This window comes from Misgurnus anguillicaudatus, chromosome 2 (genome assembly GCF_027580225.2).
Source record: "Misgurnus anguillicaudatus chromosome 2, ASM2758022v2, whole genome shotgun sequence".
NCBI lineage: Eukaryota > Metazoa > Chordata > Actinopteri > Cypriniformes > Cobitidae > Misgurnus > Misgurnus anguillicaudatus.
In genome coordinates, this window is record NC_073338.2 from 6,187,550 (window position 1) to 6,213,342 (window position 25,793).

General features: G+C 38.8%; 2 long non-coding RNA genes across 2 annotated transcripts; one reads left to right on the forward strand and one right to left on the reverse strand.

The window, feature by feature from the left end:
• Nucleotides 1-9,128: 9,128 nt before the first annotated feature.
• Nucleotides 9,129-13,350, forward strand: LOC141366023 (uncharacterized). Its single transcript, XR_012370948.1, has 2 exons — nucleotides 9,129-9,443; nucleotides 12,308-13,350. It is a non-coding gene; the product is annotated as an uncharacterized lncRNA (long non-coding RNA).
• A 3,976-nt stretch (nucleotides 13,351-17,326) lies between these two features.
• Nucleotides 17,327-17,901, reverse strand: LOC129443451 (uncharacterized). Its single transcript, XR_008644148.2, has 3 exons — nucleotides 17,852-17,901; nucleotides 17,675-17,758; nucleotides 17,327-17,591 (listed from the first exon to the last, which is right to left on the reverse strand). It is a non-coding gene; the product is annotated as an uncharacterized lncRNA (long non-coding RNA).
• Nucleotides 17,902-25,793: the final 7,892 nt, after the last annotated feature.

A 25,793-nucleotide genomic window follows, 5' to 3' on the forward strand; every position in this document is an offset into this window, starting at 1 on the left:
CAGAAAGTTTTCACATAAACTCCTTTATAGTCTTATCATAAACAAAAATGCACGCAAGTGGTTTCTGGAGAGAGAAATAATAAATATGCAAACTTCAGACGCTGCGTAGAAGAGAGGGCGGGACTTTCAACACGTCACGTGTCTTTCCGGGACCATCAGATGCCGCCTAATCATGGCAGTGTGAATGAACAAAAAATCTAAGTATCCCGGAAAAATCCAGGATGCCTTTCCGTGTATTTTCCGGAATGTCTGTGTGAAAAGGGCTATAGTGAATTAGACACATCTGAGAAAACATTTAAAACAGGATTTAAAACAGAGTCAATCGTTGAAAAGATTATCCTGGGGGTTTGACAGTTTTTTGCGATAATCTCAGTAAGAAATTTGGATTTAGCCGACCTAACAGCCTTTTGGAAAACAGAGAGAGACTCCTTTAACATTTCGTATGACACCTGTAGTCTGTCCTTTCGAAATTTGCGTTTAACCCTTCTACATACTCGCCTGAGTGAGCCAATATCATCCAACTGCGGCCACAAATGGGTGTTCTCTTACTGCTGGGGGTTCCCGTTTTCGCAGACAGACACGCCCCGTTCTTCTTCGCCGTCTTGCTGAACTGTAACGTTAACTGTCAACATCCGGTTATCGCCCCGTTCTTCTTCGCAGCCTTGCTGAACTGTAACGTTAACTGTCAACATCCGGTTATCCTGGTTAATATAAAAAATTAGCTAGTTAGTTTTTCCTCTCAGAAGTTAAGATCAGTAGTGTGTACGGTTAGCATAAAACTAATGTTAGCAAGCTAAGCCATCTACAGAACATTAGTCCAATTACAGCTTAATAAGATTACATTTACGTGTAGGACTAGTTTATATCTCAGTCCTAACTTTAAGAATAGGCAGACGTCAGCTAGCATCGAACTAGTTGACCAAGCCAGCTTTCAAGCGGCTTGTTTAATTTACTGATATTACAACACAATCATTTTAGGAAGGCTCCATGGTAGCGAAATATAATGAGAATATTGTGCACTACGTGTTTATTATCTTCTACGACACAGGTGAAAAAGTAGTACACTTCCATAGTATATTTAAAGTGCTTTATTTTCGCACACTAATTTTGTACTTAATATACGTAAAATTAATCTTTAGTACTTCTTAAGATCATCTAAGTGTACTTCACTGTGCTATTTTAAGACACAATGAATATGAACTAAAATTAACTTTTAACATACTATTTCTGTATTAAAATGTATTTAGTTAACACTTGTATTAAACTTGAACTCAACTTTATACAAAGATGGGTTCAAGTTTACTAGAAGTGGTACCTAAATACATTTTTATCACATTTTAGTTCATATTTATGGTGTCCCAAAATAGCACAGTGAAGTACACTTAGATGATCTTAAGAACATCTTAAGTACTTAAGATGAATTCTTAATATACTAAGTACAAACTTAGTGTTAGAAAATAAAGCACTTTAAGTACACTATGGAAGTGTACTACTTTTTGGCCCTGCCCTAGATATGTTAGTTGCTTCAAATAAAGGAACCCATGGACATACAGTCCGAAACCAATACAGTTGTCTAAGAATGCCTGAATTGAATAATGAATAGATGAAAATAATATATTGTGCAGTTCCAATCTAGTTACCAGACACTTTATGAAGGCTCAGACAGTAAGCTATTTGACTCCAAGGATTCACTTACTCTTCCCACAGGCACGTTGGATGTTTTGGGTACACACAGGGGGCGCTGCTCAGCAGGCGACCTGGGCAACAGGTAACAGGTACGAGTAGCTGCTCAATTAAGTTGGAAAGGAGTTCTTTTTTGCGACTTTTTCGAATTATTGGAACTGTTTAATTTGAGGATTGGAAGATGACTGCAACCATGCGTGTCCTTTTGATGGGAATTGTTTTGGTTTCCCTTGTTACGGGTACAACTTTGGCGGCACATGGACATGAAGAGGACGCCATCTCCTATACCAGGGGGGCGCTTATGGCATTGCGCTTCACTGGTACGAATTTTGAATCTCCCGCAAATCTGCCAAACTTACCCGAAGAGCTGCGGAGACGACCGCAACAGCAGCTACTTGCTTCGCCGTGAGCTAGAGGCATTGTTAGGCGCAGAGGTAAACGGGGAGGTGTACGACAGCGTTTGAGGAGGAGAGGAAACCGTCCAGCCCTGCCTTCAATAATCTTGCTTAATGCCCAATTTTTAGGAAATAAAATGGATGAACTTCGGATTAATTCTATTTTTCGTCATGAGTACCGAGACGCATGCATCTGGGCTGTGACAGAGACGTGGGTTCAACCTGACGTCCCTGATGCCTATGTTCAGGTGGATGGTTTCACACTGGTGCGTGCGGACAGAGACCTGGTCAGGTGAGGTAAATCCTGCGGAGGTGGGGTTTGTGTTTATATAAATGATCGGTGGTGTGGCTGCATTACTATAAGGGAGATAATCAGTGACAGAGACGTGGAACTGCTGTGCATTAGTTTACAACCTTTTTATTTGCCACGTGAGCAAAGGGTGCAACAAAAAATGTACTTTCTACGAAGACTCAGACTCTTTTGTGTCACTCAAAGGGTTCTGTTGTTGTTTTATCATGCCTGCATTGAATCCATCTTATTGTATGGCATAACCGCCTGTATTGGTAATCTGACAGTTACCTTGAGAGCACAGTTGACTCGGCTGGTTCGTATGGAAATGAAAGTGGTTGGTTTGGGGGTTTACCCCAATCTTCAAACCATATTCGATAAAACTGTTTTTAAACAGGCAAGGAAAATGACTTTGGACCCATCTCATGTACTTTATCCTGAATTTGAATTATTACCATCTGGTCGACAGTTCCGCACTGCAAGGTTCAGATACAACCGCTGTAGGAATTCTTTTGTTCCTCTGGCTACAAGGCTGTTAAATTCAAATTCAAAGGACATGACTCTATGATTCTGAAATCGGTGTTGATGAAGGTGTTTTCTGTTGTGCAGCCCTACTTTACCTTTACCTGTACTGCCCACGACAAATTTCCCTTAACAGGGACAAATAAAGTATTAAGTATTTCAATAAAGACACAAAACAAGTTTCTTTTGAACATTGTAGTACATACAGTAGAAACAAATTTATTGGCATGTAAAAATGAAAGTGATTACAAAATAAAACATGTCACAAATATACCATAAGAAATGAGTAAGTGTTGTTGGTGTTGTTGATGTTGTTCTACCCACATGAAAAAAAAACAGTATGGTAGGCAGACATCTTCAATTAAATACCTGCCATAAGCCATGTGCCTCAGCACCAGGCGTGCGCTCGGCCAATTCCTTGTTTTGGAAAAGCCTTTGAGGCGCAGTGCAAGGCCACTGCCACGGCCTGCAGTTATATGGTTATATGCAGTTATAACAGTTATATGCATCAGACTGTCTTTCTTAAAGGTATAGCGGAAGATTTCCGTTTTCCGGGTGGATCATCAAGACTATTGGTCATCCCAGATGTCAATCATTCTGATTATATGTTGACGTATAACCGTCGTACGTGCTCGCCTCTTGGTTCGCTTGCTGCACATGCGCACTTTCACGTGTATGTGTGTTGTGCTACGGTTTCAACCATTCATTAAAGCTCGCGTTCTCGCTGTGTTTTTTTTCAAAATGTCTGAGGGTCGCAAGAGAAAAAATGTATACGAATTGTATGACAAGAAGAGAAAGGACTAGAAAGAAAGAAACAAGACCAGAATGTTTATGGGAGACTATTTCACACGCTGGCGTGAGCTAAAAGGACAGGTTGGGCTTCCCACGCGAAGTTTCTACTGGAAAGGTACATTTTGTCATGCTATTTGGAGAAATCCATTAAAAATCACTGCTAGTAAAAGTTGATGTAAGCTATGATTAGCGATGCTAGCCCTGGCACAAGTCACGAACTGCACAGACACGGTAAACATGCCGACAGAAACTTGTAAACAGAGCGAAGAGAAGAACTGAGCTCCTGCATGCTCTCTCTCTGTCTCGTGCACGCGTTTAACAGGCGTTCCCTCTCGGGAGTGTTGCGTGTGCATTTTTTTTAAATATCGAGGGGCGGTTCTTTTAAATAATTCGGGAAAATCTTCCGCTATATCTTTTACTAGCAGTGTATATATATATATGTTTGAGGTCCTCTGCTAAACTATCATTAATATAAGTAGCGTAGCGAAATACAGTTTCTGTCTTGTTTTATTAGGCATTTTTTAAAATCCCATTGCTTTCTACTGGAAGATCATTGCTCGGATGATATTATGCCGCCGCCGGAAACTGACCTGTTTTTACGGTCTATTCAGTGCAGTGTCCTTACACGGCAAATTGGTTGTCACCCTCAAGTGGTCAAGAGTGTGCTAACGTTATCGAATATCGAGCGGAAGAATACATGGTTGTGAGGTATCTGAATAAAAGTTCCACTATAGCAAATAACACAGATTGAAATCATACATTGCTCTGATATTTTTGTATTTAACCATCAACGAACACCACTAACCACTCGGTGAGTTGCACAGTTTTGAAAATGAATCTTAAGTGTTGTTTTAATATCATATTTGTGCATGCCAATAGCCAGCCACGATTGTACACGAGTCAAGTTGAGACAGGACCAATTGTGAAAATATCAGTGTCCACCACTCTAGTTCATCCAAAACAAACAAGAAATGAGACCAAAAGTGCTAAATACTACACTTTTCCTTTAAGTGTAAGGCCTATTGGTCCATGTTAACTGTAGCCCCCAGATAGGATTAAATTATTAAAAGCCTTATATTTCACACTACAAATCTGATTGAGAGAGCATGCACGAGCCTAGTTCTCCTCGTGCGCGCTCTGTTTACAAGTTGCTGTAGGCATGGCTCATACAAGCCTACTTTCCAAAAGAAGATTTAAATAGCATGCCAAACTTTACCTGTCGAATAGAAACTTCGCGACTGAAGTATCAGTGGGAAGCCCAACCTGTGCTTTTAGCACACGCCAGTGTGTGAAATATTCTCCCAAAAACACTCTGGTCTTGTTTATTTCTTCAAAGACGCTTTCTCTTGCGACCCCCAGACAATATGAAAAAACACGGGGAGAACAGCAAGCTTCAGACAATGAATGGCTGAAAGCTCACCACAGCACACATATACACCTGAAAGTGCGCATACGCAGAAAGCGAAACCTACGAGCACGTACAACGGCCTTACATAAACATATCACCAGAATGATTGACAACTATGAGGACCAATAGTCTTGATGATCCACCCGGAAAAAGAAAATCCTCCGTAATACCTTTAAGCAGCAACCAGGGTCCATTAACGTCACATAAAATCACTTTATCAAATCAATAAAAATATCAAGAGGCCTGCCTATATACGCTACTCTGCCATATGCAATTAATCGTGCTCCAGCCACATGTTTTACCTCGTCAGCCAAGTAACAGACCTTCCATGGTCCATTGGATACAGCATGTGCCAGGTTACTGAAAAGGTTAGGAAGACGTGTAAGTTGCAATTCATGGCTTTCAAATTTAACATTGAACCCAATTTAGGAATTGCTGAATATCTCCGATGGCTACACATACCCACCTTGAGCCCTAAGAGTATGGTTTAAAAATAGGGCTGAACTACACCTTCCCATGCTAAAAAGTGACCTGGGAGTAGGAGTAAGGGTGTCACGATTTTGTTTTTAAATCGAAATCGAGATTAATTAAGTCACAACATCAAACTTTGAATTAAAAACATGGAATTGTTGATGCTGCCACGCCCCCATGTCACATCCGGTCGGGTTGCCAAGCAGAAAAGGACCCATGTTGAGTGCTGCGAGTCTAACTTAGCTAGCTACAGCCAGTCAAAAGGAGACACCAAGCTTGCTGCTCTTTACATGGGAAACAAAAAACTGAACAAAGTCAAAGTCAGTCAAAACAGAGTACAGCAGAACAGCATCTGTGACAGGACCGGTTGTTTCTCTGAACTGAGATCCATTGAAGTTTCACAACAACTTATTTCAGCTGCTTAAGAGTTATGTGGAATGGAATGGAAAGTATTTATTTGAAACAGGGACAAAGCACAATTAAACATTAAACTTGTTAAAAAAACAAGAGAACATGTCTCGAGCCAGGTTGTAGCAACAGTTGCTAATTTTCACCTGTAGTCCCTGGGCAGGTATAACGGATAACATTTTTACAGAGTAATAAATAAAATAATGACAGTTGTTATTAAAACAGACAATTTTGTAATACAATAAAATACAGCAGAAATATGGAAGCCATCCACTAAAATTTTGTCTTTCTATCTCCTCCTCCAACAAAACACAGTTTAGTAACATCTGAAGCATAATGACATACAATATAACTTTAAACATTCATTTCCTTACACACGCATACCCCCCTCCCACACACACACACATATCATCGATGTGTACAAACTTGTTCATTTAATAGCCAACTCTGTCATGGATGATGAGAAAGTGTGAGAATCTGTACATAAAATATATTCAGTGGGAAAGGTATTCCACTGTCTCGTGGCCACACATGAGAAGGAGGAACTCCCACATTTGGTTTTACGTTTTGGAAGGCTACACTCCCCCCTTGTTACACTTCTAGTTGTTCGCACTGAATTTTCAGAGCAAAGTGTTACAAACTTTTTCAAAGGAGGAGCAGTAGCACCATATATGATTTTATGAAGCAAGGTCACATTTGAGTGTTTTATTAAATTATTCATGCTAAGTATGTCATATTTAGCAAGTATTTGACAATGATGATAAGAACGAGTTTTCTTATCATGGACCTTGAGACAGTTTTTAAACACAGATTCTAATGGTTTTAAAACTGATTTGCATGCCTGAGACCATGATGTACGTAAGGTGAGAAATAATCATTGCATTTACAGTAAATAAATACAAGATGCTTCAGTGGTAAGAGAGTTTCTAATGTATCTAAATTAGGGCTGTCAAAATTAACGCGTTAATAACGCGTTAATGCAAATTCATTTTAACGTCACTAATTTTATTAACGGAGATTAACGCAACGCGCAATTTCTGTTTGACCCTTGGTCCAGCCCATAGTTGAATGAACAGAGACGCAGACAAATGTGACTCTCTCTTAATGAGTAAAAGGTTTTCATAGAAATAAGAACATTAAGCAAATTCTCTACCAAATCCAATGCTCTAAATGCTCGTTGGACATCTGATATGATCTTTATTTATACGTCTCAGAGGTGTAACGTTACCGTCCTCCTAATGCTTAATCTAATACAAAGATGCGTCTCAATTCATTTTGGTTTCGCTTTTATGCATGACTTAGAAAATAGACTGCAGGACTTGCTTGATGTTAAAAGAGTCATTAAGAGAGATAAAGTTCGGTACCTGATTAATGTTAAAGAGTTATTAAGAGCGACAAGACTCAAAAGCGATCCCCTCACGCTGACTGACTGATATCTGAAGCGCGTGCACACAGACGCGCGAGTGCGCGACCCGGATATATAGACATCTCATCAAAATTACAGTTTTACAAATATCTGTTTTGATAAGAATTCACGCAGGTAGGCTCTATAATCTGTTATGTTTTAAGTAAATGTTTGGTTAACTGTTGGGTAAAACTATCTGATGTGTAACATTATATTAGATCACTTAGATTTTAAGCAGTCTGTCTCAATGTCAATCAAACAAAAGGAAAAAAAGTTGAACATACATTGATGATGTTTTTGCTTTGTGTGTGCTAAATCTATTAGTTTTACCAGTGATTTTAAGGTATTGATGTGGTAATATAATGTATGGATGTGGAAATGTTTGTGGTAATTTGACTCTTTCAACTTCAAACACGTGTAGTTCTGTCATATTTTGTTATATTTCAACAAATCATGCATTGTTCTATGTTTTAATAGAGAATGTCAAAATATGAACAACTATTTTTTTTAAATTTGCTAATTCCGACTCAACTTGCCAGCACAGGTCACAAATGATGCAGCAGCAAACAAAAATGGAGAAAGAAAAATCTTCTGAAAGGAAAATTCATATACAAAACAATGGCTGGTGATTCTGTTAAAATGTAAACAGGCTGTTGTTAACATTTGCATAAAGCATCTATATATGTATATATGATTAGAATATTAAAAACCTGAAAAGTGTTAAATTAGGGTAAATTTAGAATGGATAAAAATGTGCGATTAATTTGCGATTAATCGCAGTTAACTCATGAAATCATGCGATTAATCTAGATTAATTTTTTAAATCTATTGACAGCCCTAATCTAAATTTTAATTTGTTACATAATTTTTTAACATGTCCTTTAAAACTAAGTGTTGGATCCAGAGTTACCCCTAAATATTTAAATCTATCTACATGTTTAATACATTGGCCATTTACTAAAACTTCTGGATAAGTCTTAAGTGTAGACCGGTTTGTAAAAAACATAGTTACAGTTTTTCAATATTTAACGCAAGACATGAATCCTGTAACCAATTACTGACCTTGCTCATAACGCTTGATAGCTACGTCTGTTGCATTTCTACCATGGGTATATAATACCGTGTCATCAGCATACATAACAATATTTACACCCTTGCAAACCAAAGGCAGGTCATTGATATATAAGCAAAACAACAATGGCCCCAGAATCGACTCCTGTGGAACGCCAACAGTAGAAACAAGAGACGTAGACAATTTGCTATTTATTTGAACACTTTGTTCTCGATCTAACAAATAAGATTTTATCCATTTTTGAACATTAAAAGAGATATCATATTTGGCCAATTTATGTATTAGTACACCGTGATTAACCCCATCAAAGGCCTTGCGTAAATCTAAGAAGACTGCTCCCACCACTCCTCCTTAATCTAGGCTAGATTTAATCTCCTCGATGAAATAACAGCATGCAGTTTCAGTAGAAAGTTTTTTTCTGAAGCCAAATTGCATCGGATGGAGAAGGGACTTAGAGTCCAAATATGCTGTTACAACAATTTTTTCAATAACCTTTGATACAGCTGGGAGAATACTAATGGGTCGGTAATTTGAAACTACTTAAGTATCCCTGGATTTATACACAGGGGTGACTATGGCAGGCTTAAGAACACTAGGAAAAACATTTTCACTGAAAGACTTATTTATTATCATCGTTAAAGGCATCATAATAGATGTCTTGTATTGTTTTAAAAAAGCTGTACACTGAAAAAAATGATTATGGCCCCAATTAAATGAAGCATAATTCAATTTAGCTAGTTTTAATTATTTTATTTAAGTTTTTGATTTTAATTAGTATATATTAATAGGTTTTAAGCGAATTACATGTGCTTTAAATCCAAGTCATTTTAATTAATTAAATTCAGTTTAAAAAAATAGTTTGGTTCTTTGCGCATGCGCACAAATGCACATTTTCCCTGGCGCTGAAAGGAGTTTCCCAGTCAGGTTCACGGTGACGGTGGGAAAGGAAGACGGGATATTTCAGCCCCGGAGTTTTGCTCAGTCGGTCTATTTGCACAGTAAGTAATATTTCATGTAATACAGCACCTTTTTTTACAGTGAATATTTTTATATACTTAAAATACGCCGTTTATAAGAGAGCCCCTCTAGTCCGAATGCCGGAGGCAATCCCAGCCGTGACGATATAAGTTAACCAAATACCACACGACTCCGAGAGCGAAATTGCTTTTATACAACAGTTCGACGGCACACGTTTGAAAAACGAAAACTAGAAAACAACAACAGAGTTATTTTAAAAGCCTCTTTGTTTGGGAACTACTTTCTTCCGCCACGGATTTCACTCGGCTGTTTCGAATCTCATAACAAGGCGTTTCTTAATATTACCATTTCTTTGTCACAAGATGTAGTTTTAAGATTAGTTCAGTCGATAATATATATGTATAATATTCAAATAGGCAGTCGATTAGTTAAGATAGCGCCTGTTTGAACGTTTGCTTAAGGTACTTGCTTCGGTACTTGAGAACCAGAGAGCAGACGTCAGTGTTCACTCGCCCCGCTGACCACCACCCTCTCTGGGCTACATCTCTGACAGGATTCCCTGGCTCTGATGAAGGCCTTGTCTGTTATTTTTTTTATGGTCTAAAATTAGATCAAATCAGCAGTATTTGCTGTCATGAAACTCTTACTTGTTTTCTTATTCATATTTAGTGTCTTTTGTGTTGTTATTGTTTTGGCGCGCGGTAAATGTTAATAATATACTTGTATAATGTATACACACACACACACACACACACACACACACACACACACACAGTGCCCTTCATAAATATTGGGATATGTTATTATATATGTAAAAATGTATTTCAGTGTATTTCAGGTCCAAATATAATGGGACAGTTCGCTTAAAAGCTGTTTTATGGACATGAATTGTGTACATGATTTGTGTTCACAGCCACACCGTCCAAAAGCCAATTGCCAAACTTCAACTTCAGACCACAACGTGCTTCATATACAGTCTTGTTCAAAATAATAGCAGTACAATGTGACTAACCTGAATAATCAAGGTTTTTAGTATATTTTTATTGCTACGTGGCAAACAAGTTACCAGTAGGTTCAGTAGATTCTCAGAAAACAAACAAGACCCAGCATTCATGATATGCACGCTCTTAAGGCTGTGCAATTGGGCAATTAGTTGAAAGGGGTGTGTTCAAAAAAATAGCAGTGTGGCATTCAATCACTGAGGTCATCAATTTTGTGAAGAAACAGGTGTGAATCAGGTGGCCTCTTTTTAAGGATGAAGCAAACACTTGTTGAACATGCATTTGAAAGCTGAGAAAATGGGTCGTTCAAGACATTGTTCAGAAGAACAGCGTACTTTGATTAAAAAGTTGATTGGAGAGGGGAAAACCTATAAAGATGTGCAAAAAATGATAGGCTGTTCAGCTAAAATGATCTCCAATGCCTTAAAATGGAGAGCAAAACCAGTGAGACGTGGAAGAAAACGGAAGACAACCATCAAAATGGATAGAAGAATAACCAGAATGGCAAAGGCTCAGCCAATGATCACCTCCAGGATGATCAAAGACAGTCTGGAGTTACCTGTAAGTACTGTGAAAGTTAGAAGACGTCTGTGTGAAGCTAATCTATTTTCAAGAATCCCCCGCAAAGTCCCTCTGTTAAAAAAAGGCATGTGCAGAAGAGGTTACAATTTGCCAAAGAACACATCAACTGGCCTAAAGAGAAATGGAGGAACATTTTGTGGACTGATGAGAGTAAAATTGTTCTTTTTGGGTCCAAGGGCCACAGGCAGTTTGTGAGACGACCCCCAAACTCTGAATTTAAGCCACAGTACACATTGAAGACAGTGAAGCATGGAGGTGCAAGCATCATGATATGGGCATGTTTCTCTTACTATGGTGTTGGGCCTATTTATCGCATACCAGGGATCATGGATCAGTTTGCATATGTTAAAATACTTGAAGAGGTCATGTTGCCCTATGCTGAAGAGGACATGCCCTTGAAATGGTTGTTTCAACAAGACAATGACCCAAAACACACTAGTAAACGGGCAAAGTCTTGGTTCCAAACCAACAAAATTAATGTTATGGAGTGGCCAGCCCAATCTCCAGACCTTAATCCAATTGAAAACTTGTGGGGTCATATCAAAAATGCTGTAAAACCAAGAAATGTGAATGAATTGTGGAATGTTGTTAAAGAATCATGGAGTGGAATAACAGCTGAGAGGTGCCACAAGTTGGTTGACTCCATGCCACACAGATGTCAAGCAGTTTTAAAAAACTGTGGTCATACAACTAAATATTAGTTTAGTGATTCACAGGATTGCTAAATCCCAGAAAAAAAATGTTTGTACAAAATAGTTTTGAGTTTGTACAGTCAAAGGTAGACACTGCTATTTTTTTGAACACACCCCTTTCAACTAATTGCCCAATTGTACAGCCTTAAGAGGGTGCATATCATGAATGCTGGGTCTTGTTTGTTTTCTGAGAATCTACTGAACCTACTGGTAACTTGTTTGCCACGTAGCAATAAAAAATATACTAAAAACCTTGATTATTCTGGTTAGTCACATTGTACTGCTATTATTTTGAACAAGACTGTATGAGGAAATTATTTAACAAATACAAAATTCATGTCCATTACAGCTTTTAAATCAACTGTCACATTACGTTTGGCCCATTTAAACGACTGTAATTCCTAAATCCTAAAGACAAATTGGAATTTGTGAATACCCTCTAAATACAGCTCAAAGTGTGCACTCTGTCCCAATATTAATGGATGGCACTGTATAATATATGGGAAACAGAGGTGTCATAGTTTTTGTAATTACCCTTGCCTGTAGACTTGTCAAAGTGTTATGAATCAGAACAATCTCTAATAAAAGCTTATTTTTATTTAAATGTAGGACAGTCAACAAGATGACTTATTGAAAGACCCGGAAAACATCACCATGGGCATATGTGTAATCAAAAAGAAAGAAGGTGTTCTTGGCGACTATGACGATATTGGAATCGTTGTTGGAGTGATGATTCTTGAGCAGCTCAAATCTGTGGCACAAGCCTGCATTGATGCTGGGTACAATCTTTGTGCTTAATTTGGTGTACCCCAAAGAACTAAAATATTACTTTTTTTGAATTTTTTTAGAAATTCATTATGCAGATGGATTCTAAAGCTCTCCCCAAAAATTCAAGGACTGAAAAACGTTTTAAAGGTGCAGTGTGTAAATTTTAGCGGCATCTAGTGGTGAGGTTGCGAGTTGCAACCAACGTCCACGGCTCACCCCTCGGTTTTGAAACACATAGAGAAGGACAAACATGTCATCGTTGGAGACAACTTAGCAAAAAATTGTCCTTTAAGGGCTTCTGTAAAAAAATGGCAGCACAAAATGGTGACTTCCATGTAAGGGGACCCTCGGTGTATGTAGATAAAAAGGTCTTGTTCTAAGGCAATAAACACATAACGGTTCATTATGAAAGGTCTTTATACACCCCTGATAATATAGTTTTGTATATTATTTTGCATTTCTGTCAAAAGATCCTTCTAAAAATTACACACTGCACTGAAATTTTGTAGCAGACATGTATGTGCATGCTCAGCATGAAATGTTAGTCCAGATGTCACAGTCTACTCTGTTTTTCATTTAAGACCTGGGAATCAGGAGTTTTAAACATTTTAATAATGCTTTTAATGATTCATAACTGTTGTCTGTAAAAATGTAACACTTTTTTTTAATTATTATTGTGCAATGTGTGAAGTCAGCACTACTGTTTTTGACTTTTGTGCTGTTTTATTGATTCACAAACATTGTGGCCTCTTTCCATCTGTGTTTTTTTATTTTATATTTTGTGAATGTGCAGTGAGCACTTGTTTTAAACACTTGTACACACAAAGAAATTGTTATTGAACATGCACTACATTTGCTGAATAACATTAAACTTACCACTTGGTAACCACATTTCCTTAAAAATGTTGAAAGTTAGTCAATGAAATGTGTTTATTTAAATGTGTAACGGAGTGCTTTAAAGAAAGCGATGAAGGTGAGAATCCATGTGCAAAAGGTGTTTATTGAGTAAAATCCCAAAAAGGGCCAGCAAACAAATCCAGAGGGTAAATCCAAAATCAGAATCCAAAGACAGGCACAATATCAGGGCAGGCGGCAATACAGGCAAAATCCAAATAAACAGGCAATGGTCAAACACAGGCAGATGCAGGTACAGATTTAACAGAAACAGATACAGGCAACAGGATCAAACAGGATAAACAGAATGTGGCGATGTAATAATCAGCCAGGAACTGCTATACAGGAAGTGCTTAAATACAGACAGACAGGAAGTGTGAACTGTGACATGGCATGATGAATATCAAAATAAAAGCCAGGATGTCAAAATAAAAGTCCAAAATACAAAAATACACAGAATACAAGAAAACACAGAACAAAACCTTACAAAATGTAGCTAAAATAAATTGATTGCAACCACTTACCTTAAAAAAAATTAGTAAATTCAATTAATAATTTTTCATCAGTCATAAATAAATAATATACGAGAATGTAGCATAATTAAATAGGGCTGAAATTACTAAGCTTTTTTATACTAGGGTAACTGAATAAAATTGATTAAGTTCGACAAATTTTTTTTGTTTAAATGTAGCTTAAATACATTGATTGCAACCGCTTACTTTAAAAAAATTGATTAAATTCAATGAATAATTTTTTTCAGTGTATCACAACCATATATATCTTTAGCTTTACTATTTGATAGTGATAAAATTGCATGTTCAACTTTTCCTGTGTTAACTAAGAAAAACTTAAAAAAAGAAGAATCATTACAGGTTAAGGATTGTGTACATCGAGTGATTGGTTTACTTAAACTTATTTCTCGCACCGAATTTATAAAATAATCATTAAAACATTCCCCAATAATCTGATCATTTTCCTGGATACAACCATCTATCTTGAGTTTTAAATGTTTATTTGCTGATTTTCCCCTCCCCAGTAATTTATCAATGCTCTTCCATAAATTTCTTGAATTTCCTTTTGTCTCACTAATAACATTAAGAAAAAAATTTGCCCTAGCCTTTCTAAGTTGTTGAGTAACTTTATTTCTTAAACTTTTAAAAATCAGATGATCAGTATATAATTTTGATTTTAAAAACTTTTTCAGAGAAGCATCCCTTTTTTTCATTATTTCCCAAAGATTTGTATTTAACCAGGGTAAGTTATATTTTTTATTTGTTTTCTTGCCCCTTTCCCTGGTATACTTTAATATAATGCCTTTAATGGTTGATATTAATTCAGCCCAAGCTGGCTCACAAGGCAAACTGCCAATGGTGTCATGCCAGTTTATTTGCTTTATATCGTTTTCAATAAAGGCCATGTCCTTTGGAGCAATAAATGGCATTGATTTTCCCTTTACAGAATTCAGATTTTAAACGTGTTTTTGATCATTTTCTAGAGACCAACGTGAGATTATGATCTGATAACCCAGTAATAAGGTTACAGGTCTTTTTAATTCTATCGGGTTAATTTGTAAAAATTAAGTCTAAAAGTGTTTGGGAAGATTTTGTTTCTCTGGTGGGCTTATTAATCATCTGCATCATTTGAAAAGTTTGTGCAATATCTTTAAGCTTTTTCCTACGCATTTTATCTTGCCAGTTCCAAGTTAAAATCTCCCATAAGGATAACTTCCATTTTCCCATATTGTTTAAGTATGACATTTAAGTAATCATAAAATTCATTTGTGGCAGTAGGAGGGCGATAAACTGCAAAAACAGCAAAACTCATTTGGGGTGATAGTGTTAGTTTTACCCCCACACATTCCAAATTATTTTCCGGGAGGACTATTTGCTGACTTTGAATACTATCTTTCACATATATCAGAACTCCGCCCCTTTCCCTTTTTTTCTATCTCGTCTATATACATTGTATCCAGGAATATTACAAATAGATAGCGGAGTTGTCGAGGTTAACCAAGTCTCTGTGAGGCATAAATAATCAATATTTGAATCTGTCAGTAAATGTTCAAGTTGTTCAGACTTTGAAATAATGCTCCGGATGTTCAGATGTCCACCAATAATACCTTTCGGTTTCGTTTTTGCGTCCCACAGCACACTCGCATGATTTACAGTCTGGAACAGTTTCATCTGCTGCTGTTTAATGGAAGATACAGTTTGTGTGGTAATTGTTGAAGATCTGTACAATGTTATTGCCATTTGGGCAGTATTACTATCAGGCCTGATGTTTGTTGGAAGAATATTACCTCGAGTTTCTTCTCCGGTTAAAGCCGCACACTTCGCCGATCTTGAGATGCCAGGGCCAGCTGATTGACAGATATCCGAAACCCTTGGTCCAGGATTTGAATGTACGTCCCCGCACAAAAGAAGTATAGCGCAAAGCACGATGGCTGGTCCCGGCTTTGTTAACACAGTTGTAGAGTGTCCATGCATCTCACTTTGCACGCGCCTCACTCGACCGTCATCCAAAACTCTTGAGTATAGGATGTACTGGCTCCACGAGTCCACCGGCATGCCAACAGCGAATTCACCAGGTGAGTCCAATTGTGCACGTTTAGAAGCAGAACACAAACTCCCCGATATTTGTGTGCCCATCAAGAGAAACAATTGCATCACGAAAGTAATATGACGAAAAGGCGTATTGATTTTAACAAAATCTTTAAATCTCCGAGGCACCCAGATTTCATGTCGCATTTTATAATATCCTGGCAGTATGATTTAGGAGAGATAAGACAGCAGTACCTGCCGTGCTGCATTAACCTGCCGCCATTGTTATCTCTGTCACATCCTAGCTAGCTAGCTAACCAACTAGGATGTGACAGATTTAAACAGCATTTAAACAGCATTTAAACATGATTTACTAAGGTATAGTCTCACAATCTCGTCTGACAGTAATAAAAGTGCATTTTTAAGCTGCAAAGTACTGACAGGAATGTTCATCTTACAGGAAGTATCATTTTATCAGGAGTGCGCGTGTACCATATTTTTCCACTGGCAGCACAACTAACATGGCAGGGCATCTCCGGGTTCAAGCTTAGATATAATATTTCATAAAAGTCTAGTCTGGAAATGGCATAGCAACCTGTGCTTTCAAAATAAAAAAAGTAAAAACCGATAATCGAATCGAACTGCGACCTAAGAATTGAAAATGTAACCGAATCAAGGATTTGGAGAATCGTGACACCCCAAGCAGCAGCAATTCCTAGTAGGGACTTAACATTTGGAAGATATGAACAGGAACAATAAATGCAGAACATATGGAACATATGATCAGGAACAATAAATGCAGAACATGTGGAACATATGAACAGGAACAATAAAGAACAAAAGAAGAAAAAGGGATGTATAGTCCAAAACAGAAATGCCATACATCCTAAAAACATAAAACATGATCATATCCAAGTTCTCGGGTTCTCAAAGCAGTATTTGGGTGGTCTAATTAAAAAAATTCTAAAGTAAAGATGCAGATGAGGTTTCTAGTAAACCAATGAAGAACTACTTTAATGATGTAAACATGGAAATTGCTTTGAATTAAAAAATAGTTACTGCTGCAAGACCCCCCGAGTTAGATATGAACATAGGGAACCAGTAGTCAGCTTTCTATGAAAAACCTCAAGATTTCTAGGTAGCGGCCATCTCCAAAGCCACTAGGGTGTCTTGAGTCAAAATATTGCATAATCCTCAGTCTTGGTTTGAGAACCTGTTAAAAGTTTTATTTCATGGAATGGCAAGATAAGGGTTGGTTAAAGACCCAAATCTTACTTCAAACAAAATTACAGTTATAGTAAATAGTGTATTCCATGAATATAATTTTATACAAAGCGCTTTACAAGTGATTGCTTTCATTCACCCATTTGTTGAGGCAGAAACAAAATAACATTTAAATGTATGTTCAGCATAGCCAAAAATGATAAGACCCTTCAACAAACAACCCAAAGTAGGGGGCAAGGAGAGGTTTGGAATTGATCCAGAAAAGGTCGGGTTACATTCTTAGACCTAAAATCGTTATGCATTTTTAAAATGTTGTTATGTACTGCATGAAATGTTCCAGAGCATGGATGAGGATTCAAAAATAACAGCACAGTATTTCAGATAAAAAAGGTTTTACTCACACACAATGTCCAGTGCCCAGGCTGCCAGGCAGGGAGAAGCACCACGTCTTTGGATGCAAAGTCACACTGAGGAAATTAAAAAGAGTTTAAAGAGGAACGTGAACATGATGTTAAAGCTGAGGTACAAGTTCTGTTACATTACTACTCACAATCATTTTAGCAATGGGAGAATCCTCAAAAGGAGGAAGCCAGGTGACCACCACATAGGCGTCCACAGCCACAGTTGCAATGCCCTTTATTTGAAAACAGATGCATAACACACTTTGTGTAGGCAACAATATAGTATACAGTCAGAAAACATGCTAAATGTACTACATGTAACTTACATGTGCATTTGCAGTCTTGACAATAATGTTGAAACAACATCTTGCAATCTAAAAAAAATTATTCAATTCAATTCAATTTTATTTATATAGCGCTTTTCACAATACTTAATTGTTTCAAAGCAGCTTTACATTAATAGAAGCAGTAAAAGCACAGAAAAACGACAGATAGCACAACATAATAATAAATAGCATAAGCAGTCAAATTTGCTGCGGCTATGACTCGACATTATGAGCGAGCGTATTACTAATGTAACGTCTAGAAGAAGAAGCTAAGTTAAGCCCAAGCAGGCTACCTCCCCGGGTTAAAAAACCCCCTAGGAGAAAAAACAAAAACCCCTGGTTGTTTAGCCATTCCATGAAAAAAATAAAAATAAAAAAATAAAAAGTCCTAGGAGGGGAAAACCCTTGGGAGATATACATGTATATACACACATATAAGCGGATAAGGAGATTAAGCAGAGATTAAGCGGGTTCTGCCGGTGATCGTTGGTCAGGCATCAGCTGGGCATCACATTGAGGGACGACCAGTAGATCAGTGGTGTGTCGACTTTCACATCTACCGGAACTGGGTCTGTTTGTCCCATTGTCCTCAGGGTCGAGGACAAGACAGGGAGAGAAAAACAAAATCATATTAGCGTAGGGGCCGTTCACATGTAATGCAAGTGTCACACAGTGATGTGGTTTAATCAGCTTAGTTTCAGACAGACTAACTATTGCGGCATAATTATATTATCCACAGTTGAGGATTTTGCAAATTGGGGGCCCACTGCGACGGTATATATGGTAACTAAGGGTCACCTTCCGATCTTTAAGAGAAAATGAAACCTGTCGACCCGTTTGACTAAGGCCAGTAACCCCACTGTCGTCGTTAATGCAGGTTCAGTGGCAAACGGGTCTATATTGCATACTATTTACAAGATCATGAGAAAACGCCAACATCGCAACCTGACCATACGTGTCAACCCGTTTGACTAAGGCTGGAGGCCTCACTGTCGTCGTTAATGCAGGTTCAGTGGCAAACGGGTCTGTATGGCAAACTATTCACAAGACACATGAAAGCGCCAAAATCGCAACCCGACCATACGTGCCAACCCGTTTGACTAAGGCCGGAAGCCCCACTGTTGTCGTTAATGCAGGTTCAGTGGCAAACGGGTCTGTATGGCATACTATGCGCAATACAAAGAAAGCGCCAAAATCACAACCCAACCATATGTGCCAACCCGTTTGACTAAGGCTGGAGGCCCCACTGTCGTCGTTAATGCAGGTTCAGTGGCAAACGAAGACACACGAAAGTTCCAAAATCGCAATCCGACCATACTTTAAGATAAGGTTTTTATTTATTTATTTGGTTGGTCTGTGTTATGACCGCGAGTGCTTTGTTCCGTACAAATAACTATTTCGAGTTAAGTACCTTTACTAGACAAATTATGCGAATGCTTTGTTGAAGAGAAAAGTTTTAGTCTAGATTTAAAATTATCGACTGTGTCTGATTCTCGGATATCGGTTGGTAAATCATTCCAGAGCTTAGGGGCTAAGTAGGAAAAGGATCTTCCATTTTTAGACACTTTTGATAGTCTAGGGATAATCAAGAGACCAGAATTTTGCGACCGTAGTGTGCGTGATGGATTGTATTCTGATAGTAATTCTCTAAGATATGAGGGTGCTAGGCCATTTAAGGCTTTGTAGGTGATTAGTGATATTTTAAATTGTATGCGATATTTAACTGGTAGCCAGTGTAAAGATGCCAGAATTGGGCTTATGTGGTCGTACTTTTTAGATCGAGTAAGTACCCTTGCGGAAGCGTTTTGAACTAGCTGAAGCTTGTTTACTTGATTTGCATGGCATCCCCCGAGTAGCGAGTTACAATAGTCTATTCTAGAGGTCATAAAAGCATGGATAAGCTTCTCTGCGTCAGATGTAGACAGTATATGGCGTATTTTCAAGATATTTCTAAGATGGAAGAATGCTGTGCGGCAGACGTTGGCGATATGACTATCGAAGGATAAGTTGCTGTCGAACATCACACCTAAGTTCCTAACCGTGGAAGATGGCACCACAGTGCAGCCATCTATGTGCAACTTGTAATCTGACATATTATGTTTGTAGCGATTCGGTTCAATAATAAGTATCTCTGTCTTATTGGAGTTCAGCTTAAGAAAGTTATGTGCCATCCAGTCACTAACATCGCTAAGGCAGTCTGTTAGCTTAGAAAACGTGTGTGTTTCGCTGGGATGTGAGGAGATGTAAAGCTGGGTATCATCCGCATAGCAGTGAAAACTTATGTTTCCTGATAATGTCTCCTAGGGGTAACATGTTTAACGAGAACAGGATAGGACCTAAAACCGATCCCTGCGGTACACCGTATTTAACCAGGGAGTGATATGACTCTTCCTCGTTTACATAAACAAAGTGATAGCGATTGGTTAGATACGACCTAAACCAGGCTAGCGCCTGACCACTGATACCAACATAGTTTTCTAGTCTATTGAGTAAGATTGTGTGATCTATTGTGTCAAAGGCTGCACTAAGGTCTAATAATATAAGAATTGAGATTTCACCACGATGGTGGGGCCTGAATCCTGATTGGAACTTTTCATATGTACTATTATTTGTCAAGAATGTGCGTAACTGGCTTGCCACTACCTTTTCTAATATTTTTGAAAGAAAAGGGAGATTTGAGATTGGTTTAAAGTTATTAAGCTCTCCCTGATCAAGCTGTGGTTTTTTAATCAGCGGTTTAATAACTGCTAGTTTGAAAGCTGTTGGAACGTATCCTATTTCTAGCGATGAGTTAAAGATATTTAGAACCGGGGTTGACACTACAGGGAATACCTCTTTAAGTAGTTTTGTGGGAACGGGGTCTAATATACAGGACGATGATTTGGATGATGTAACTAGTCTAGAGAGCTCATCTATTGTAGTAGGTTTAAATGAATCAAGATGTTCGTATGGTAGTCTAGTGTTAAGTGAACTAATAGGTAGAGTGGTGGCTGCCTGTGTAGCTACGATGTTTTCTCTTATAGCCGTAATTTTGTTAGAAAAGAAGTTCATGAAGTCGTTACTATTGTGTTGAAGTTTACTACTGGTTTCTGTTTGTTCTTTGTTTCTAGTCAGTTTTGCAACTGTGCTAAAGAGGAAACGAGGGTTATTATGATTCTCATTTATAAGCTTGCTAAGATAGGTAGATCTGGCGGTTTTAATAGCCTGTCTGTAGTGTTTAACACTCTCTTTCCATGCTGCACGCCATACCTCTAACTTTGTGCTTCTATAATTTCTTTCCATTTTCCTAGTTGCCTTTTTGAGTGCTGCGGTGTGATGGTCATACCATGGAGCTGGCGGTTTTTCTTTGATTCTCTTTTTTCGAATGGGAGCAACGGCATCCAATGTGTTAGAACAGACATTGTTTAGGTTTTCTATTACAATATCTAGATCGTCACAGTTATCTGCTACATGTTTAATTTGGGACAGGTCTGGAAGAGTGCTAATAAAGCAATCTTTAGTGGTGGAAATTATTGTTCTGGCTAATCTGTAGCATGTTGTGGATTGAGTGATCCTATCTAGAGGTACAGTGTATGACACAAGGTAATGGTCAGAAACTGCATCACTCTGAGGTGATATTTTGATGTCATTAATATTGAGTCCGAGTGACAGAATTAAGTCTTATGTGTGCTTACGAGTATGCGTTGGCCCTGTCACGTTTTGTCTAATATTGAGAGAATTTAGAACATCCATAAACGCACGTCCTAATGCATCTTTTGGGTTATCCACATGAATATTAAAATCACCAACGATAAGAGCTTTATCTACAGTGACAACAAGCTCAGACAGGAAATCTGCTATTTCTTTAAGGAAATCTGCATGGTGGCCCGGAGGTCTATAGATTGTAGCTAAGGCAAAAGAGAGCTGTTTGTGGTTACAATCAGTTATTTCCATATTTAACAACATTAGTTCAATGATTTAAATTTTAGTTCAGATTTTTGGTTTACTTTAACATTTTTGTTGTATATTGTAGCTACACCACCCCCTCTCCCCTTTAATCGAGGTTCGTGTTTATAATAATAGTCTTGTGGGGTGGATTCATTTAGACTAATGTAGTCGTCTGCTTTAAGCCAGGTTTCTGTTAAACAGAGTGCATCTAAGTTTTGGTCTGTAATTATTTAATTGACCATAGGTTCTTTATTGGTAAGTGATCTAATGTTAAGAAGGCCGAATTTTAACATTCGAGGTTCATCTGTTAATGTATTGTTTTCTAATTTTATATTAATCAGATTTGTACCAGATGTGGCAAGCGGTGCTCTGTATTTATTTGTTCGGGGAACAGATACAGTTGAAATGTGTTGATATTCTGGTAAGATTGACTCGAAGTGCTGGGATATAAGTGATCTTGACATATCACGGCAGCTAACAGACGGACGGTTAAGCCGATCCGTCTGTTTCCTGACATGTACCCTGGATAGTCAGACTGTATTAGAAGTAAGACTATTGGTCAGATTTATAGAGAGAATCGCCCTTCCTTCCTGAGACGGAAGATCTCTCTTTAGCAGGTCAGGTCTCCCCCGGAAATGCTTCCAATTGTCTATAAACCCTACGTTATGCTGAGGGCACCATTTTGACATCCAGTCGTGAAGAGACAGTAATCTGCTGTAAGTTTCATCCCCCTGGTAGGCGGGGAGGGGACCAGAGCATATTACATTGTCAGACATTGTTTTAGCAATTTCACATATCTCTTTAATATTATCTTTGGTGATCTCCGACTGGCGGAGTCTGGTGTCATTCATGCCGGCGTGAATAACAATTTTAGAAAACTTACGCTTAGCATTAGCCAGCACTTTAAGTTTTGATCTAATGTCTGAAGACCTGGCTCCCAGTATACAATCGACTATGGTGGCTGGTGCCTCAATGTTCGCATTTCTAAGTATCGAATCTCCAATAACCAAGGCACTATTAACAATTAATTTAGTTTAGTAAAACAATTAATAATCTCATACCATAGGAAATACAGTTAACACTTGGTTCAGATTTACTGTTGCTTCAACATCTCGTTCTAGGCCCAGAGTCCAAAAGTCAGACCTTGTGAGGATTGAGTTGTTGGCTTGGACAATTTCCTCCTTAGGGTCACCCTTACTATCCAGTACATAGTCCAGCTATGGGAAAATATACAAAACATTATGAATGCATGCATATCTCAAATTTCTAATTCACAAATACTAATCTCAAACTTACTAATGCACAGAGTCTTGCGTTTGGTTCTCGTTTCCAATTAGCAACTGTAAAGCTGGGATTAATACGGTCAATAGCTGAGGAGAGTGACTGTAACCTTGAACCTAATTCAAAATAAGTAGATAAGACAAAAATTAGAGGAAATGTCTTATTGTATAAAATACCCAAATCACTAAAAAAGCATAAAATATAGAAGATATCTTTACGTTTAGAGGGTGGTGAAAGATCTGGGTCTGAGCTAAACCCCATTTCTACTGGCTGAGATGAGCAGGCCACAACTGGATCTGGGCTAAGCTCTGCTGGCTGAGAGGAGGCAACAACAGGGTCGGGGCTAAGCCCTGTTGGCAGAAAGACACAGAATTCTGCCTGACCATGCTCATTGAGACACAGCCCTACTGAAAAATCCAGCTAAGACCAGCATAAGCTGGTGAGCTGGTTTTAGCTGGTCCCCAGCTTGGTTTTAGCTGTTTTTGCTGGTGTAGGAAGCTGGTTTTGCTGGTGTAGCAAGCTGGTCTAGGTGTGTTTTGGTCACATTTTAAGCTGGTCTAGCTGGACTTAGCTGGTCATGCTGGAATACCAGCTGTCCCACCAGTATGACCAGCTTTGTCAGACTGGGAGGACCAGCGTAAACCACCTTAAACCAGCTAAAACCAGCTACCAGCTTATGCTGGTTTTAGCTGGATTTTTCAGTAGGGAGCTTAATTTCAGGAGTCACAAGCTTCTTTAATTCCTCCTTGATCTTCTTGTTCTTCTGCTGATTGTAATTGTGAATAACATTACGCATCATAAAAACATGAGCAGATAGCGAAAGCATGTTCATGTAATAGTTGTTTTTTTCATGGTTGAGAAGAGTTGTTCTGCAACCTGGCTGTTAATTCTCCCTGCCAGTTTAAGTACCATCTTTATCCTCCGGAGGATATCTTTCGGGTCTTTAGTGTTTCCTTCATGGAATGTGTCGTAGAGACAATAGTGGTCTGCTGACCCAGTCAATGGATGGCCACACGGGTCTGGCACAGTTTTCCTAGTGTTAAGCCATGGTAAATTGACTATACCACCATTTGATGCGTACTGCAAGTTTTCATGGCTGGGGTCTAACAGCCTACCCTCATGAGGGCTGAAAGGCATCGTCTCGGGCTCTCTAAGGTTAGCATGCACTGCAAGACCTCTTGCAAAGTTTGTTGGGCATGTGCTTCCACGATAACAATAAGTCAGCAAAGTTCCTTGGACTTTCAGCCCTAATGTTACATTTCAGCGAGACAACCTGTCCACAGGGGCACATAACAACAGCCCTGCCACCTGAGGAGAACAAGTGTTCAAGGAAGTCAAACTAAATTACCAGCAGTCAGCTAATGAGAACAGATTAATATTGTTGGCACATTTTTTTTACTTACCAGATGCTCCCCAAACCTTTTGAAAGACTTTATCAAATTTGCTTTGGGTTTTCATTTCTTCTCTCAGCCTTAGAACTAATTCCATTTTGGAACCCTCGGAATCAATTCCGCACTCCCTACAGAGCTTTCGGATGGCATGGACCTGTAATAGATTACCAAAATAAAGGTGTACAATGTAAACACATTTATACTAGCTATATTGATTCTAAAGAATACAAAACAAAAACACCACATAGACCTATTTACCTTCAAATTGGATACTTCATCCAATAGCCTGTCCTCTGTTATGTCAATATCTGTCTGTTCTTTTGGGTGCCTTGTTGTGTGGACCTTTTGATGCTCCGTATTGAGCAACTTGCTGGATTTGCGAGTGTGAGGTCCAATCCACGGGGCCCAGTGGTGGTACGTGTTAGGATGTCAGTTTAATTGGTTGCTTTGTTTCTGTGTTTTCATTGTCTGTGTTTATGTTTTACAGCTTTGCCCATGTGCGTCTGTCACTTGGGTTCTTCATCTGCGTGATTCCTTACACCTGCGTCATGCACCTGCTAGTCATTTACCCCTCGTTTGGTTTGCTATATTAGTGTCCTTAGCCTTTTGTTCCCTGCGAGTTCGTCATTGTATGTGCCTTGCCATATCTCCAGTCTTGTCTAGTCGGTCTTGTTCCTAGTATTGTGAAATTCTGATTATCTGTTTATTTTGTTATTTTTTCATAGTCTATCATTTTTTCATAGTTGAGTCTACTTTTATTACTTAGTTTTTCCGCTTTTTACCTGTGGTCTCTGCTGTCACCATCTGCCAGGTTTACCACTGCTCTGCAATCTCTGAGTGGTTGTCGTCTCACTCTCCGCTGCAGCTTTGACTGCTTGGCTGCCAGAGGCGCTGTCCAGCAGGGTCCGTAGTCGCGGTCCGGCTCGTCCGGGTAATTTCTCCGTGGCAGTTCTATCATTCACCCAGCAGTGGATTTCTCAGTTGGCCCTCGTCCATTGGAACTCTCTCCCTTTCTACGCACAGCGGCAATCTCTCCCTGTCTACGCACAGCGGCAACTCTCTCCCTGTCTACGCACAGCGGCAACTCTCTCCCTGTCTACGCACAGCGGCAACTCTCACCCAGTCAAGCACTGCGGATCTCTCTCTCTCTCTTTGATTCAAAGCTCATGAACACTGACTCTTTGAAATAAATAATTGTTTTTCTGCAATTGGATCCTGTCTCAGTCTCCCACTCTAAGTCCTGACAGACGAACTCGCCAACTAATGGATCCAGCAGATGCCGAGTCAGTGCGTACTGCCATCGCCCAGCAGGGAGCCTGGTTGGGTCAGCACACGGCACAGAT